The 18632-nt window shown below is 40.8% G+C and overlaps 1 protein-coding gene across 3 annotated transcripts in view; it reads right to left on the bottom strand.

Moving 5' to 3' along the window:
- Positions 1-18632, bottom strand: part of FILIP1 (filamin A interacting protein 1) — a 109732-nt gene that overhangs the window by 77004 nt on the left and 14096 nt on the right. For 2 of the 3 annotated variants that reach the window (XM_059835765.1, XM_059835762.1), the window contains exon 2: positions 4073-4213. The exons of the other annotated variant lie outside the window; for it this stretch is intronic. The gene's annotated coding sequence lies outside the window, so the exon portion shown is untranslated. The remainder of the gene's footprint in view (positions 1-4072; positions 4214-18632) is intronic. 3 annotated transcript variants of the gene reach the window in all.

Genomic DNA, 18632 nt, shown 5'->3' with positions numbered 1-18632 from the left:
GAGCCACCATTGACCTCTCTAAAGAGGTTGCGCCCCTAATTTGGGCACATCAGTAAGCTGACTGATAAACTGGTGCTGGATCCATAAATGCATCATCACAAAAGCCGATTTTGCTGTTGGGTGGGGAGGCAATAGCAGGTATTGGCACCTCATTATCAGCATCTGGCACAGTGCCACACATGGTGGCAAATGGTAGGACATGACAGAGGCTGTGGGACTGTGTCCACCCCCCACAGTCCCTGCTATAACCAACCCTGCCAACTTTGTGCAAGTGAAGTCACAAACTCAAGTGGCTTGTGCTGTTGGGATGGATTTTCTACAAGGCATCAGTACACAGACCACTGCCGCAGGGACACTTCTGGTCGAGAAGAGCAGAGAACCCCGTATTTCTAAAAAGTACTGAAAAGAGTCAAAAGCTAACCCTTACTAAGCTACCTAACTGGGAAATGAGCTCATTTGACTCTCCAGCCACAACTCCTTGTACTGAACTCTCTTTCTTGGCAGGAAAATGGGGGGAATTTGGCCATTATTGCCCAAAACAAGTAATTAAGAAACAACAATAAGCAATGGATCTATGTTAGCTTTCTTTTAGTTAGAGCAAGTGAAACTAGAGACTCATTTTTAATAATTAAGGTAAATTTGAAAAATATTAATCACAAAACTGTCAAGTTCCTATTTCCTATGAGGAGGTGGATGACAGAAAAGCAATGTGGGTCTCAGTGTTGCTGAAGGGACTTGGGGGCTGCCTTTAAATATTAAGGCATCACTGGGTCTCTCAATATAGATTTAAAAGTCTGATTTGGCTTTTCACAATAATGCCAAGAAGTTTGGTCATCATCCAAAGAAAGAAGGGGGAGCGGCATATACAGATGGTATATGATTGGTAAATCAGGTAAGAAATCAGGTAAGAAAGCAGCATATAAATAGAGAAATCACTGTTTCTCTTTATTTACTGAAAAACTGTCTGACCCAGCAGCTATGTAATGTCTCAGTATTACTTATTTGTTTACTTAAATATTTTTCAGCTGCCTTCAAGGAAGTTTAGGTGACTGAGAAATTACTTTGGGCTGCTTCTCCTGTGCATGTGTGGTGGACCCATGGCCTTGGCAAGGACCCGATGTGGTCACTGTTGGCAGCTCCATCATGTCTTGGCTCTGCGGGGAGTGAGCCGGACCCTGCGCTGCCCAGGCTTTCTTAGGTGTAAATGCTAGTTATGGTCAAAAGCCTAATCTTTCCTCCTGCCTCTGAATTGCTCAAAATGGTATTGTTATTGCTTTTTAGCGTCTCACCTGTGGTTTCGGAAAAGGAATATTAACCAGTTTTCCCCCTGTGAGGATGCAAATTCACCTCTCATCATATTAAGGTGCTATATTTAGTTATCTTAAGAAACAAGATGTAACAAAATATTCTCATGTGCTCATTTCACATTTCACATACTGTTTTACTCCCAGTGAGAATAAACCTCACTCAGGTTTCTACACCTAGCGACAATGTCTAAGCGAGCTTTGAGTACCACCTCTTTCCTCTTAATATTCACTGCATAGGCCACAGATAAGAGCTTTTCCTTATCTGCATCTGTCCACATGCACACTGCAGGACTTTCAGAGGTGAAAGGGTTTTTTTCAGACCTGCCCAGCTGAAAGTTAAAGGGCAGGTCTCCAGAGCACCCAGTAGCAGACTGGTAAGCACAGCTGTCCAGAAAAAGCAAGCTCAGACTAACCAGCTGAGCCTCCACTGTATATATACTGATAATACTTCACAAGGCTTTCAGAAAAGTCAGGACAAAGTCCTCATGTTGAATAAAAATTTCCTTACTGAATTATTAAGAGTATTTAAACCTGAAAGACTCTGCTAAACTAAATGTAATTTGAGGAATACATACATTTGTTTATTATTATAGTATTTATCAGCTAGGAAACTAAATTAAATTCATCAGTTCATGTTCATTTCTATTCAGTTGCACTTTCAGATTTTCTTTTATCAGCATAGTGCTTTAGGATTTGTGTATCACTGTCTTAGAGAAATTATTAAACTCAGTCAAAACCTGAAAAAAATATTTGCTTCCATATTAAGTTCTGTAACTCATTTAATCAAAGTTAATTGCAAAATCTGGTATCCTACTATATCTTTTAAATTCATCCCATACAACATCATTAACTCCATGCCAAAAAAACAGCATAAATTAAAAAAAAATAAAAATCAGTCAGCAGTTTGTTAGTCGATTCTAGGACTGCAAAACTGACGTGGTATGAAATGGCCATATTTAGAGAATCTCTGTACAGCTGGGAGTTTGCCATGTGCTTGACCTAAGGTAGCTGTCATGCTTGCAAAAGAATCTTTATTATAATTGTACTTACTGATACAAATACTGATACTTTTTGGCATCAAGAAAAACCAAAAGCCTGCATGGAAAAATGCTTGGCAGCACATGCCAGCTAGCATGGCTCAGCTGTAGCACCGGCCTTCCAGGCACTAGAAACCACCCAGCCATACCCTGCGGAAAGCAGCAAACACTGAGTATTCGACAAACCTCGGACTTGTTAAAATAAGCATATGTGTCAAAGACAAAGGATTATAATTAAAGGGATAGGAAAGCCTAGAAAATAAAAATATTGCCAGAACCCAGCAATTAGCATTATGGCACAGGCATCAGGAACTGGTGAGCCCACAGCAGGCTTAGCTCCCCCGCTCCCTGCTCAGCCAGGGTATGAAGTAATGTTGCGCAAACAATTTCTGCAGGTAGCCAAATACATGACATTATCTCTATTTAAGTAAGCAAGAACAAGGCTGGAGAGTTCTGTATAAATACTTGTCACTGACTGATCTCTTAGACCTTGAAGATGCATTTCTAGAAAGGAAAAAAATCCCAGAATTGTTCTTCCCATTGTATCTTCAAAAAAGCTGAAAAGTGCAATTTTATTAGGCTTTCTCAAACCTCAGAGAAACTTTTCCAAATGCCTATAAAGGTGGAGGATTAAATAAATGGTTTGTTGAAGTAATGAAACAGTTATTGGACTTCATAATGCATGCACCTTTTTAAATAAAAAAGAAAATAATGCAGGGTTTTTTAAATTGGGTTTAAAAATTCCATAACTGGAAACACATCACTAGCAGTTTGTATTCACATCAACTTTGTATCAGAGAAAAATAAAGTTTTGTTTGTGTAACATTGTTAGGCAAAATAGCAACTACACAAATTTAAGAAAGAAAATAACTTATTTATGCCAAGTTAATGGAAATTAGCATTATGAATGACAATTTAAGGAGGATTACATGTTGTATTGCAGGTTTCAACCAACTAAAAATAGAAAAACTATACAAGCCATAAAAATTGCACAATGTACAACTTTCAGTTCCAGGAAGATTGTGTTTGCGATCTTTGACTACAAATGGAGTTGCTTTCTGACTGTTGAGATAGATCTTCTGGGGCCGTAATTAATATAGACAATGCCGAGCTTTCCAAATGAGTCAGACATTTAAAAATATGATATGATATTGGGCTTAAAGTTGTGAAATTTTTGTAAAATCAGTTAGTGATTGCCTTTCAGTTTTTGAGCTGGGTTCACAATTTCCAAGTATGTTTCAGGACCATGAGGCATTTTAAAACTGGAAGTAAAGATTACTGTATAACCAATGTGATACTAGCAATGGGGGTCTTAAAAGACAGGCAAATCCCAGAAGAATATTGTGAGACACCGAGTATGGTCATAAAAGTCAGTGGTGCCTGCTGCAGAGTTCCTCGTTATGTTAACTTGTTAACTCAGGATGCTTATTATTAACTCATTATGCTAAAAAATTTCAGGGGAAATAATGTACATTCAGGATGACCTTGGTAATCCTCAACAGTCCCTGAGGGCTTTGACAGCTCTGCAATTCAGATGAGCCTTTGAAAGACAAGAGATGACATAAGTAATTTTGGTCACCTCCTGGAGCTGACATCAGCAGGAAGCTCAAGTGTTGTTATCCAGCCATGCTACTGCAACAGCATCTCCTGAATGTTATTGGAGTGCTGCTCCACCTGGAAGCTCCTGCGTGTCAGCTGGACAGCCCGTCATGTGGAGTGGAGTAATACCTGTGTCGAGGGATGCTTCCAGAGCAGGGGCTTCGCTAGAATCTAGGTCCAGAGGGGAGAGGAGGGAGTCGAGGGTGGAGGTGTCCCTGTGCCATCGCTCTGCTGCTCCCACCTGAGGCTGACTGGGGTCCCTGCTGCTCCCTAGAGAAAAGATAAGGCTCAGGGGCTGCACGCGAGGACAAAGCGAGAAGCAGCATATTCTGCTTGCTCTGCCTTCCAGCCAGCAGGCCAGCTAGAAAACACAGATTTCCAGACTTAAAGTGGCTTGAAAATACTTATATTTTTTAATTTAGAATTTCCCATTGACTTTATCCATATGTCTCCAAAGCCATGAAAGAGCACAGTGACCTGAAGAATCCAGAATACACTAGGTGACGTGTTAGCAGGTATGATACAGTATACCAACCCAAGTGGTAAAACCTCGCACTCCTGCTGTCTCCTAAGAGCTGGTACCACAAGTTGCAGCTTTTTGCTTTAATTTAGCAATTGACACCAAGTAACCCCCTTCACCCAAAAAAAGCAGCTGTAACAAGGGAAGGAAAAAGCTGGCAGGTAATGCACTGGGTTCCTCATTGAGTAGACTAGTTCTGCAGAATATGTGCAATGCAATGAGGTGACAAAATGACAGCAGAGAAGTAACGTGTCCAGCTTGGCCCATCTATTAGTTACACTGCACGCAGTCTGCAGACTTCTAGTTGCTCAGTGAGAATGCACGACTCCCTTGGCTGGCCAAGCTGGGCAATCCACAGCACAGCAAGAGCTGCAGACCAGTTTCTTTCACAGCCCACAAAGCAATCAAAGGAAGTCTGGGGATATGGTGACAACTCCAAATGCCATGGAGGTATAGCAGACATGGAGGGTACTGGGAGCATTGCTACTGGAAAGCTGGGGATGTTGCAGGGCATGTGGGGAACAGAGCCATAACGCTGGAGGGAGGCAAAGTCTCATGTTGATAAAAGGTCACTCATGCATTTGATTTGTTTGCATAAGTGAACAGAATTTGAATCCGTCTTGTGGATTCCCTGAATTCTGCCCTGACCTTCTCAACTGTGCAGCACGGTTATGGTATAAGCAAAGTTTGGTAGGTCAAACCCACTTCAGAGACAGCTAGCACGGAAAGATCAGAGCCAATGGATCTGAGAAGTGATGTGCCCAGGCAGGCTCAGTGGCAGGACTGGTGGTGCCAGAGAGCTTCTGGAGGTCTTTCCTTTGGCAAAACATTTGGTCAAGGAGAACACGGTGTTCTAGAAAGCTGAGATCTTTTTAAAGAAAACAGTAACAATTTTGTTCAACTCTACAGACTGACTGTTATTTAAACCATTTATATAGTTCTCTTAATGTAGTCATACTAAGGACATTATCATTTAAGGTATTTGCAGAACTACTATGATGTCTAAGTTAATAGCAGTTGGAACAGTGTATGACACATTTCCTCATTATCTCTTAACAAACTGTATGTGAATTCTTGCGAAATAGTAAATACCAACCTGGTATTTGTAGATTTTTTTGGTCCTTGCTCTGAATTGAAAGAACAAGATTTATTGCATTATGAACAACAAAGGATAGATACAACAATGAAATCTTAACCAGCTGTAATCACAGTTAAATTGGTGCAAACATATTAAGTAAAATTTGGCTTTATAGGAAAAAAAACATTATTTTTTTGATAAATACTTTAATTTTCTTGAAAATTTGTTTAGGAAACTTCAGTCTTGAACAGTGAGTTCTAAGAGAAAATTGAGCAATTATCCATCTATTTATTTATTTGTTAATAGTAGAAAGCATTTCCTACAAGTGCAAGAATTCAGGTTATCACACTGTTGTACCCACAAGCTCTGAATCACATCTGGCATGACAGTTTACAACAAGCAAAGTAGAGATAATTTGTATGAGGCACATGGGATTTACAGAAATTAATTCTTTGCCCTACAAAAAGTTTGTCCTTCAAAAAAGTCAGTGAGAGTTTTCTCGTTAATTTGAACAGAGGAAGGATCAAGACTATTGTCTTCAAAAGTTAATATGCAACTATCTAGAGCTAATAAAAGAAAGTGAGCCATGTTTTCACAATGAAGAGCTTCATTTTCAGTGCAATTCACAAAGTATATGAAGCAAAGAATAGTTTTCTGTCAATCAGCTCATACTAATTGTTAAGATTACAAAAAGGGTGGACCAAGGCTTAATAGGTCACTTTCCAACCACATTTCTCTTGACTCTTCTGAGTTTAAAGAAGTTACTCTGGATATTCATCAGTCTAAATGAGATTAAAATCTGATGTACTGAATGCAAAAAAAAGTGGCTTTGTTCACGATTTGCAGAAACCTTGTTCGCAGGAGACATGGCTTAAAAACAGGCCCTTAAGAGTACTTTCCTTCCACTATATATTGTTTTAAAGTCATTTTACAAGTGTAGTAACTACACCTAAATCTTCCCAACAGGAGACATCCTGGAACACAGTTAGGACTTGAGTAATTTACATCCTCTGATCTTTTACCAAGCATCAGGATAAGGTAGATGTTTTACACTACTCTAGAAAACTGTTTACTTCATTAAACTTTAAAATATATTGAGATAATATGTATGCCTATACATGTCTTACTCTCCATTTTAACTAAGTGAAGCCACAGTAAATGTGGTAAGCAAAAGAAACAGTCAGGATGAATATCACTGTTAATTAAAATACTCTTCATTATACAGCATTGTGTTGTACAGAAAAGCCCACGGGATTTTGCCACTGACTTTAATAAAGCTGGTACTTCACTCACAGCCATCACAGAGGTACATAAAAAAATGCTCCTAACCACCCGTTAGGCTAATGACAGAAGCAGCTTTGCTTGCAGACTTCGCCTCACTAGCATCTTTAACCTAACAGGGCTACAATAACATCACAGCCCTTTGCACAGCAGGATGTCTCTTGGGCTGTTTTTTCCATGCCGGTTGTTGAGAGTTTTAATCACATGCACTAAACAGAATCATTTTTGTTTGTTGCTCTCAGTGTAGTAATATGAAGCTATTGATTCTCTGTAGATTTGTTTTGGAGAAAGCCTCTCAGCTTTCCTCGCTCACATATGCATGCCCCCGTTCCCCCAATGCACCATGGATCAGGGAACCAAACTTAGCAGAAGGAAAGCTGAAGTTTTCTTTGGCAGGTTGGCCAAGATACCCTAACGACAGCTTTGACGGAAGTCCCCATCTTCCCATTGATCTACAAGCCACAGTTCCCAGGACCCTCAAAGGAACAGCCAGGGAAAGCAAAGAGCTTTCGAAGTTGCTTTTCACTCCCTCACAGCTCCAAGTCCCAGCTGTCACACTGGGGATGATACAACGAAGGGCAAGCCCTTCTGGATGGACAGTCTGGTGGGGCACCATGAAGGTCTGGCTATGCGCAGCTAGTCAGAATAGGACACAAACTGAAGCTGATTTTGACAAGCACCCTACAGCCCACCAGCATCGCTGGAGAAGGCTTCGGGATGCATGAAGGGGCAGCTACTTCCCATGGCCCACAGGCCACCATGGGGGCAGGTGGCATGCGACAGCTTCCACTATCAAATCAACTGCTTGATGACAACTATTACCGTCAGAAATGTTCATTAGAATCACAGAATCACAGAATCACAGAATGATAGGGGTTGGAAGGGACCTCTGGAGATCATCTAGTCCAACCCCGCCACCAGAGCAGAGCAGGTTCACCTAGAGCAGGTTGCACAGGATGTGTCCAGGCGAGTTTTGAATACCTCCAGAGAAGGAGACTCCACAACCTCTCTAGGCAGCCTGGTCCAGTGCTCTGCCACCCTCAAAGGAAAGAAGTTCCTCCTCACATTTACATGGAACTTCCTATGACCAAGTTTGTGCTGGTTACCTCTTGTCCTGCCACTGGGCACCACTGAAAAAAGACTAGTCCCATCCTCCTGGCACCCACACCTGAAGTATTTATAAGCATTGATAAGATCCCCCCTCAGTCTTCTCTTCTCCAGATTAAAAAGACTCAAGTCCCTCAGCCTTTCCTCATCAGAAAGATGTTCCAGCCCCCTAATCATCTTTGTAGCCCTTTGCTGTACCCTCTCCAGCAGTTCCCTGTCCTCCTTGAACTGGGGAGCCCAGAACTGGGCACAGTACTCCAGATGTGGCTTCAGCAGGGCAGAGTAGAGGGGGAGGATAACCTCCCTTGACCTGCTAGCCACACTCTTCTTGATGCACCCCAGGATGCCCTTGGCCTTCTTGGCCACAAGGGCACATTGGTGGCTCATGGTCACCCTGTTGCCCACCAGGACTCCCAGGTCCCTTTCCACAGAGCTGCTCTCCAGCAGCTCAGCCCCTAACCTGTACTGATGCATGGGGTTATTCCGCCCCATGTCCAGTACCCTACACTTGCCTTTGTGGAATTTCAGAAGGTTCCTCTCTGCCCAACTCTCCAGCCCGTCCAAGTCATGCTGAGGGATCACACGGGGGCCCAGGGCCCCATGTCAGCCCCCCGGGGTCATCAGCCCTTGCCCCAGCATCGCCGCAGAAGGGCCAGTCACCAGCTCCCCACAGCCCTGCCCTGCCCTGCCCGGCCATGGACCCCACTGAGCCAGGCCCACTTGTGGGACCACAGCCCATCCCGGCCTCAGCCCATCCCCATCCCCAGGGAAGCATCTGATGCCCAGAGCAGGGCCTGCCTCCAGCCCACTCATCCCCATGGGGATTGCCCCTGCTGCCAACCCCCAGGGAGCAGCCACCCATGCAGTACCCTGACATCTATTTCCTTGATTGTGTATTTAATTGCTTGCAATCACGGCTGGGATTCCCCTTTGCTCTTGCTTAAGAAATTGCTTGTATTTTAAAAGCTTTTCATGTTCATCGATCTTCGTATGTGCATCTACCAGCTTAAATTTGTACTTCTCTTTTCCTACAGCATATTACAAAAGCTCTTTTTTCCTTATGCTACAGGACAGAAAAAGACTAAAAAAGAAATCAGTGTGTTTATTCCTGAGAAAAGAAGGATTGTAGAAAAACAAATGCCCCCCAAATCAACCCAACAATGTCTCTCCTCCACACTAGCAGAGGCATCCTACACTCCAGTGATCGTGGCCCCAAGCGCTGGCATGGCAGACTCGGCACGACTCGGAAAAAGTTTCTCTATGAAGCTCCCCTTGAAACTTGATTAAACTATCGACTCAGTAAAGATTAGAAGTAAAACAGCCAAAAAAGATCACTGTCACAGTCTTAACAGCTGGGAGTCAGGAATTTCCTGGAGTTTTCCAAGAAGCTATGGCACAAGAGACATGGGGATATTGGATTTGACCAATTATCCTTTTCTCTGTGGTCCTGGGAGGTGGTGGGATCAGTTGTCCCCACATTCTCTTCTGCTTTCCAGTGGCTCACACTGACAGGAGCACTCTGCAGAGCTAACTGCAGGGAACCAAACCCCTGAACTCTGCCTCTGAAGCTTCTTAAAGACAACGTGTGAATTCAATTGTGTTCATAGGAATTTTCTCAGTCATTATTGTCAAACAAACTTCCTAAATGCCAGACCCATTTCTTCAGTGATTACTGCCACAAATCTAATTAACTGCATACTATGCTGGCTGAAGGTCTCAACCAAATCATAATTTTCATTGATTTCCCAGCTTTTGATTAAAACCCTAAAACCTTTCATACTGCAAGTTCAATCAACAACTTACTTAGAAAAAAACCCCATTATTTTCAATAAAGATCCCCTTAGAAGATTTCAAAACCTTTACTCAACCTCCTAAATATTTGGCACAGAACATCCTTGCAAGCCTGAAATTATTACTCTGTTTACTATGGTTTCTTTTATTATGCTATTACACAGGACTGTTGTACTTTGTCATTTGTAGCACATTACCTCAGACATGTTCAGGTATAAAGATGGGTTTCTAGGATGATCAGGGGAATAGGGAACCTATCATATGAGAAGACAAAATGAAGAGCTTGGCTTGTTTAGCTTAGCAAAATAAAGGCTGTTAAGGGATCCAGTTGCTGTCTATAAATACATCATGGAGGCAAACATCAGGGAGATGAGAGAGCCGTTTAAACTAAATGACAGTGTTGGCAAGGGAACTCCTCCACCTAGATTGGCCAGAATTTAATCTGTGCTAGAAACCAGAAACAGGTTCTCACTTGGAGCAACGAGATTTGGGAACAATTTTCCAGTTGGAGTAACAGCAGCAAAAATCCTAACTGCACTCAGAGTGGAACTTGAAAAGTTTATGAAGGGGATTATAAAATGGGATTCCTGCAATATTAGGACAATAGATTTGATGACCCATGAGATCCTTTCCAGTCCTGTGTTCCTGTATAAAGCTATAGTATATCATGCAGATTCTGTAACTTTCAACCATGCATGCTTCAGAACAAGATATGCCAGCATACTTTATATGCTTCAAGCTATTTAAAAACAAGACAAAACAAATCAAATCAAAAACCCCAACCAAATAGTTCAGTTTAGTAAGTGTATTTGTTCAGGGTAGTGGTAAAACTTAAATAATTTTCTTTCCCACAATGACAATGAATTCAACATAACCCAAATGTATTAAAAAATAAACATCTTTTACATTCAGTTGCCCATCACTGAAATTCCTAAGATTATTGATAATTAGTTCTAATTCTCCTCTAGCATGTTTAAGGTTTATTAAAAATTTTATACAATGTTTTATCCATGACCTTAAAACCTTTGCAGCTGAAGTTTAACTGTTATTTATGGTATTCTGCTCTAAGCTATAAATTAATTAAGGACAAGTACATTTTTGTGCTAATGCATTTTATGTTGGAGGGTATCCAAAAGATACAGCCAAAGGAACAGAATTATGATTGTTTCTCCTTTACTTTGGTCATAGCATGGGTTATACACGTGAAAGGAAAGACATTTTGTTAAAAACAGAGCCATCTTTTTTTGGAGATACTTTCTAGAACTGCAGTTTTTTCATGCTTAAAAGATTGTTTATGCTGAGCTTGAAGTAAAAACCCATTAACTTCTACAAAGCAGAAAACTTCTTGGGTAAAAAAAAGTTTGGAAAAAAGTCTACTTTCACCAAAAGCAGCAAAATGTTTATATAAAAATCAATCATTTACAAGAAGTATTTCTTTCTAAATGCACACACAAACACATACATACACAGACAGCCCCCCAAATGGGACGAAACTATGGTCATGATGGAACTACGCATATTTTCACTTTCCTGTAGCTCCTATTGGAAATTTTGATAGAAATACCAGCATGCTATCTTCATATTAAGTGTACTGGCACAAGGAAGGCAAATTTTACTATGAAGATGCCCAAAACATTACTGTAAGATTATACAGTGGATGGCTTAGGACCTGAATTATTGACTTCTAATGTCTTTTCCTACCTTATACAAAAACTCTTTTGAAAGTATTCTAAGCTTCTGGCTTGTCTACATAGCTTTGCATATATCTTTTTAGTTTTAATTTTGTAGCCTCTTGCTTTTACCATATGCACATTCACTCATCTATCCATCTTCTCCAGCTTCTTCTTATTCAACATCCTATCTTCATGCCTCCTTTACAATTTTTTCTCTCAACTAAGCAATCATGCTTTCACTTTTGACTCTGACAATGCTAGTGATTTTCATTATAGCTTCTGTTTCTATTCCCATTATATATTTGTAAGGATTCAATCAGAAGAGATATGCATTTTTCAAGTTCCTAATTCACCTCAGCAGTCCACATGACGTATATACATCAAAACAGTCTCGTTTCCTCCTTAAACTGCTACTTTTGTCTGAAGCAAAAGTATTCCTTGATCTGAACAGAAACTGTCCACATGCTCTGAACTCTTTCAGGAACAAATTGGTCATGAATAAATGGAGACTCATGAGTTTTCAGAAGGCTGATGTTCTGAAACATTTTTTCATACATGGGGGGAAATGTCCTTGCTATTTTTAAAAGAAAACTTGATCCATATTCAAAAGAAAAGTTATATGCTGAATTTATACTTTCTGATACTAGATTCTGAATTTACGCATCAGTAATTCAAAACTTTTTTCAAAATGTACTCCTTTGATTTGTCAAGATTTATTTGCCATCAGACTGCTAATTCTTAACTTGTTACTCCCGCATTAAAAGTAACATAAATGATTGTATCACCTACTAATTTAAAGCATTATGTCCGATCTCGTCCACCATTTCATAGTAAATATAGCAATGTAGTTCTAAAACAGCAACATGCTGAATTATGCTGATCTTCAGTTGAAAATTTACAGATTATTCTCAAGGGCTTGTGCAAAAAACCAAGGTGGTTAGGCATTTTCTGCTTTTTTTTCTCAATGTGCTTTTCTGTGTAAATAGACTGATTTCACCAATCCATAAATTAAGTCATCTCCACGTCCAGTGAAAGCGGTCACTACTCAGTGCATTAATTTAGACAAGATAAATTAAGCATGGCTGCTACGCTCAGCAAGAGCTGATCAAAATGCAGCACTTAAATGTGCTTGTGTGATGGTAGGCCAGGCTGGTAGTAAACAGGAGCCTGTATTTTCTCATGACTTCTCTGCTGTTTATATGGAATAAATTAGTGGTTGTTGTGGGATTCCTAACAGATGCTTATTCACATAAAAAAGCACCATGGTATCTTGCATGCAGATCCTATGCAGAGCTGCCCAACACTGACAAGGCAAAGATCACGAGCTTATTTCACAAGCGAGTCAACAAAGAAGTGTCAGGGCCCTGAAAGATGCCTAAGAAAATCCTAATGGGCCACATTATTTCATTCAGGTTTGTTTATCAGATACAAGAGATAGCTTCACTAAGGAATCTCCAGCACTGTAGGTTTTAGGTCTCCGTTATGAGTGGTATTAGTAGAGCCTCCCTCAGGACTGCTGGTGTCTGTGCTCCTCTGCAATATTAGGGGGAAACAGTCTAGGGGTGGTCAGAAAGTTTATGATACTAATTCTAGATCTAGACCCCTGGGCAAGAATTTCATGTGCAGGTTTTTTATTCATTGGCTGTGAGAGGCAAACCTGTTCTCAAGAATCTCCTGGAGCTATCAGATCATTTCTGTGCATCGTGTCAGCCAGAGAGCATTTGCCTTCACCCTTCCTTTCTTGTCCACAGCCCAGGGAGCCGGGCTCCACAGGGCTCCAGGGCTGACTGCCTCCCATCCCAGCTGTGTCTGGGAAGGAAGCCAGAAGTTGGGTGACTTTGACATCTTTCAAATCCATAGAGTTCTAGAAGAAAATTAGTCTATGCTCCTGTCATGTCCTGGCACCTGCTCTCTTTGGCTGGTTATTTTTGCTTTACATGGGCTTTGAAGCAGTCTCCATCAACAAACAGGACGGAGTGGTTCTTCACATATTGGACAGCAAATCTGCAGAATGCCTTGTCCGTGGATACAGAAGTTAACATGGCTTGGAGGGAGACAGTGGAAATACTTGGAAGAAATACACACTTATGGTTGCTAACCAGATAAACCACATCAGGTTCGGGCAATCTCTTAAACTGAAAATAGCTGGAGGCAGGGAGAGTGCTCAGGGGAAGTTTCAAATCCTTGCCCTGCACTTGCTCTCCCCAGCTAGCTGCTTTCGGCCACTGGTTTGTGTGTTGGTTGGTTGGTTGGTTTGTTTGCTTGCCCAGAGCAGAGCACAAATGCAGTCCCCAGCTGCCACAGATTGTGCAGTGGAGTTCCCTGCAGTTGACTGAATTGCAGGGGTTGGCACAGAGAGAGTGCAAGGCTTAAACCTTACCTTGGGAAAATAAGTCAGTGGCTTACTACTAATTTAGTAAACTTCTCTCTTTTCATCTGATTGCTTATGACAGGACATGGAGCTAAAACTGAAGGACTTGATGCTCAGCTATTTTAAATTACTATGGCTTGGCTGGGGCACTTGAAAGCAGGCTTCTTTATCCCACTGTAGTCCTGACATGAAAAACATATTGTTATCCCACAGAGGTTGTTTTTATTGAATTGTTTTGAATGTAAATGGTATGTTTCCTTTATTGTCTGAATGCAAAAGACTTCTATTTTTAGAAGAAAAACTGTAATTCATACCCTGTAACAACACAAGCTAACTGTATCCTCAGCTAAAGTACAGAAAAATCATAGTATCTCCCGGCAGGTGCTCTGGAACTGGCTTATGTTAGTCTTAAACCACAAAAATTTGTTGTCATTACTGAGCAGTTCAAATGAGAAAGCTGTTCTTGCAAAACAGTGTTTAATGGGCCTGCAAATAAGAACAGAGCAGCAGGGAACTGCAAAATGTTATCTCAAAAGCACTTGCCTCACCCTTGAATTAATTACAAAATCAACTCATGACAGAAAGAAGGGCAGAGCATGCTGTTTGTCACTGGGCATGTGAATGAGTTGCATGCCATGGCTCAGATGTCACAGCACTCTTTTTGGTAATATTTTTAAGCTTTCGGTAATGCCTCAAGCACCTAAAATTAAAGGTGAGTAACTTGAGCAGCAAGGATCTCAATCTTACAAATATTTAGAGATTTATGTTTATTGATGTAACAGTTGTTCCTCAGAAACTTTTCAGCTGAATTAGTGCTGGAGTTGCAAGTTTTTAAACAATCTGTATCCAAATTTTTGTTAAGCCAGAAAGACTATTTAAGATAAAAGTACTGGAAACATAAATTACATTTTCAGAGCTACAGTTTGAAAGTGTATTAAATTGCTTCTTAATTGCAGAATAGTGTGAGATCTGAAAACATTAGCAATGTTCACGGTGCATGTCACAACTAAAATTTGACATAAGCGTATTTTTAAAATTATCTCTTCTTTCACTTAGCCATTTTGTTCAAGAATCCCTTTCTCATGGATGAGTTGGTAAAATACGCATCACTCAAAGCTCTCTAAAGAATGCAGTTTCTGCTCTGCTTTATGTCAGATGATTTCATGAGCTTTTGGAGAAGGATTTGAACAGGGATGTTGGCAGATAAAAGACCTTTTGGTTTGCTTTAAAATCATGATATAATAATTTCTAATTTTAACAAAACATGCATTGTACACAGGGCATTAGGAACTTACGCAAGAAGAGGGTGGTCTTTTTTACTTCATGCTATCACTTCAGGACAGAGTTGGCTCTGAGGTTCTGCTTCACTAAAAGGACAAACAACTCCTGGGGCTCTAAGGCACCACCACTGTCTTTTCACAGGAGAGGAGGGCCAAGGGATTCAGCTGGCATCAAATCCTTACGAGTTGCTGCAAACCCCAATGCTCTACTTCTGCATGGAACAGTGTAGAAAGCCCTGCATGGCCTGATGTTCCCACTACATAAAAGTTGTGTGCTCCATTCTGCTGAAGCCAAGGGTTCAAAGTGGTTATTTGAGTTTCTGGTTGGTTTGTTGGCTGTTTACGGTTTAGCCATTGATGCATCAAGAAATTCTTATTATTCTCTTTGACAGAGCTTAGAATTGCCTGTATGAGTTTTTTGCGTTACTCATTGAACTGCTGTTCAATAAAAGACAGCCCTCCAAAACAACATATGGTTAAAATAAGCTTTTTTGCTGGCATTTTTTTCCTTGCTCACATGTTATTTTTGAAAAGGAAATCTTGTGAAATCCTGGGCACAATTGTGCCTGTAGCTCTAAGCACTGTTTGTCCATGAGGAACTAAGAAGACCCAATGAAGTGTTATTAGCTTTGACTCATCTGACCAAAGTATCATCTGCTATGCTCATTAATTGCAATAGTTCAGGTGGAATCATTGGTCCCTGAGCTTTATTAAAATTGTCAGGGTTTTGTTTTTTTTTTTTTTTACTCATCTAATGAAAGGAGAACAAGGAAACAGGTGTTTGAAGCAGAACAGTAGAAAGCAAACAAAGGTGCCTGCAAAGGAGATACTAAAATAGTGTCTAAGGAACCAACTAAAAAAAAAAGCGGTTTAAACATGCGTCACAAAATTTTTTCCAATGCTAGAATTTTCCAGTGTTGGAAGTTCAAAATATTCTTGGAAAGCAGTCACTCTATCTGTAATCTTAGAGAAGTCTGCTTCAATAATAATAAAATATATCTTTATAACGCAGAAAGGGTTTTATGTGATTGTTCAGATGATCCCAGACATTTGATGTGTTCAGATGAGTATGACATGAGGATTATGTCTAAACTAGTAGATTAAGCAGTGCCAGGACTTGGTCGAAATTTTAGCACGGACTAACCAGTGGTCTTCCTGGAATGGTTCAGGAATTAGCCCTGGCTGGGGACCAGCCTAGCCAGGGGTTGGCAGCCTGGACGTAGCCAACCTGTTTTGAAGGCTAAGGAAGTTTAATAATGTAGATATGACCAGCCAGTGACAACTGGACTGAAGGTCAGAGAACCAGCATTGGCATTGTCTAATTTCCTGAAAGCAAATACAGCCAAAGTGTTACCCATAAATTCTTAATAGTTTCTGTATGGCTGTTACCACATTGCTTTCAAACAAGGATAAAACTGTGCGAAGTGGAAATGCATATTGTTGCTCTACAAAACTGCAGCAGAACTGCAAAGCCCTGATTTTTGAGAGGAGGGCAAGCAACCGAGAAGCACTCAGACAGATGGCACAGTCAGAAGAAATGAATTCCTGAGGGGGAGTGCAGCAGAGAGAAAAGGAATGGCGAGTATGGTAAAAATATAGGAATAGCAGCTGCCATAGCTGTTTCTGCAAAAGTAAAGCTGGTTGAGCAAATTGCCTCAGGAGCCTGCCCTGTGCCCAAATCCAAAGGGAAGAACTAAGAAGACAGCTCTGCAGAGAAGTGTAGTGCCATGCAGATGGGTGAGGTTGGACTCTGCACTGTTGCAGCTGTTAGAGAGGGATTGGAGATGATCACCTCCAAAGCTCACAGCTGGAAGGTCAGCTGAGGTGGACACTGAGAAAAGTCCAACTCTCCTGGCAGGCAACGGTGAATGCCAAAGAGAGCAATGCCACAAATCTCAGACCACAGAGCGACATGAACTGAGATAATTCTGATTCCAAATGAGTCAACTGAAGATCCAGATAAATTCCTAATAAAAGCATATTTACACTGGCAAAGTGTCAGTGTGATTGTTGATTTTCCTCTGCTTTCCTGAAGACAGTGTTTCCATCCCATGGCAAAGGTGATGGACAATACCTATACTGGCAAAGAAATCCTGCCTAACAGGTACAAAGGTTTCATACAAGGGCTTGTCACAGTGCTATTCCTTCCCAATGTCCCTCCCTAGCAGCAAGAGCAGTCATGCTGTCCACACATTTTTTCCCACCGTGGCACAGGCTCTGCTGAGGAATTATTGGCGAAACAGAAAGAACAAGAGCCTTCACCTCATTTTTTTGTGCTGTAGTGCTGTAGCGCTGTAGCATCAGATGAAGAAGTAACTGTAGGAAGGGTATTGCTTAACCCTGTAACCCTGAGACAGAGGTGCTCTCTGGAAATGGCATGTGCATAAGCCAGCTGCAACAGGTGAGATGTGAGGAACTGGGACAGCATCAGCATATGTGGGCTATTCTGAGAAGTTAGCGACAAATCTCTACCAGGTATCCTCGGTGAAATACTTTTTTCAGTGGCTCTTAGGCTAGCATAATTTTCACAGGGATGGCAAAAGTCAATTCGCTGCCACAGAGCAGTTCCCTGGCTGAATTTCAGTAGATCACTCTGGAACACGGAGACATTAAAGCTCTTCAGCAAAATGGTTATGGGATTGTTTTCACATGGGCAAACAACAATTTTCTCTCATCTCATTCTTGGAAATGCTCAAAGCATTCTAGTTGAAACTTCCAAAAACAATTCAGACTCAGCCAGACATCCAGCCTGAGCAACTAAGTTTGGCAAAGCTGTAAACAACTGGGCTTCATACAAGACTAGATTTTTTTAATGAAAAATGTCAGGCAAACATAGATAGGAGTTTTGTTATCAGCTTGCTCTGTAGTATGTCTTCTCTTCTGTGTCCCAGCTTAACATCTCATTTGTAAGTTAATTGGCATACCTGACTTCTAATATAGCGTTTAATATCTGCTTACATTTGTACTTCCCATTTTCATCTATTGCTAATTCCCAGTTGATTAGCTATATTTTGCTAACACAACGACAAAACTTGAGACTAATAGAATGCCTCTATTAACAGAGTTTCAGATTACTTTCTAGACCAGAGAAATCTGTGTCAGCCTCACAAAAGTACCTGGATGGAACATCTTGATTTTTCCCAGTTTTCTCATGATTTTAAGGAAGGACTCACAAAGAAAATTTAAGAGAAAGCTACTGAAGCAGTTGACTTAGATCAATTAGTTCTCGTTCTAGAATTAAACAGATGAGACTCAGAATGTACCTGTGTCGATAAGTCTGCTTATCAACAAACCCATTCCCTCCCTTCTGTGTTCAAAAAGAAGCATTTTTAAAGATGGTAAAAATAAAAAAAGAGGGTCTATTAAATAAATTAATATATTTTTGTTTGTAACGGAAACATCAGAAGTAGTGTCTGTTCTGACTTTCACTATCTTATTCTCAGTGGATTTCATGGTTTCTTAGAGAGTGCATGAACAAAAGAGATGGTCATGATTGGTGAGCTGACGTACACAGTGCATTCTCAAAGATGCCCTAAGAAATTTCTAAATATTCCTTATAATGGTTTCAGCCAAACTTGCTAAGTTTTT

This window comes from Gavia stellata, chromosome 2 (assembly GCF_030936135.1).
Source record: "Gavia stellata isolate bGavSte3 chromosome 2, bGavSte3.hap2, whole genome shotgun sequence".
NCBI lineage: Eukaryota > Metazoa > Chordata > Aves > Gaviiformes > Gaviidae > Gavia > Gavia stellata.
Note: the sequence above shows the minus strand (reverse complement) of the source record. Positions and strands in the feature narration are given on the sequence as shown.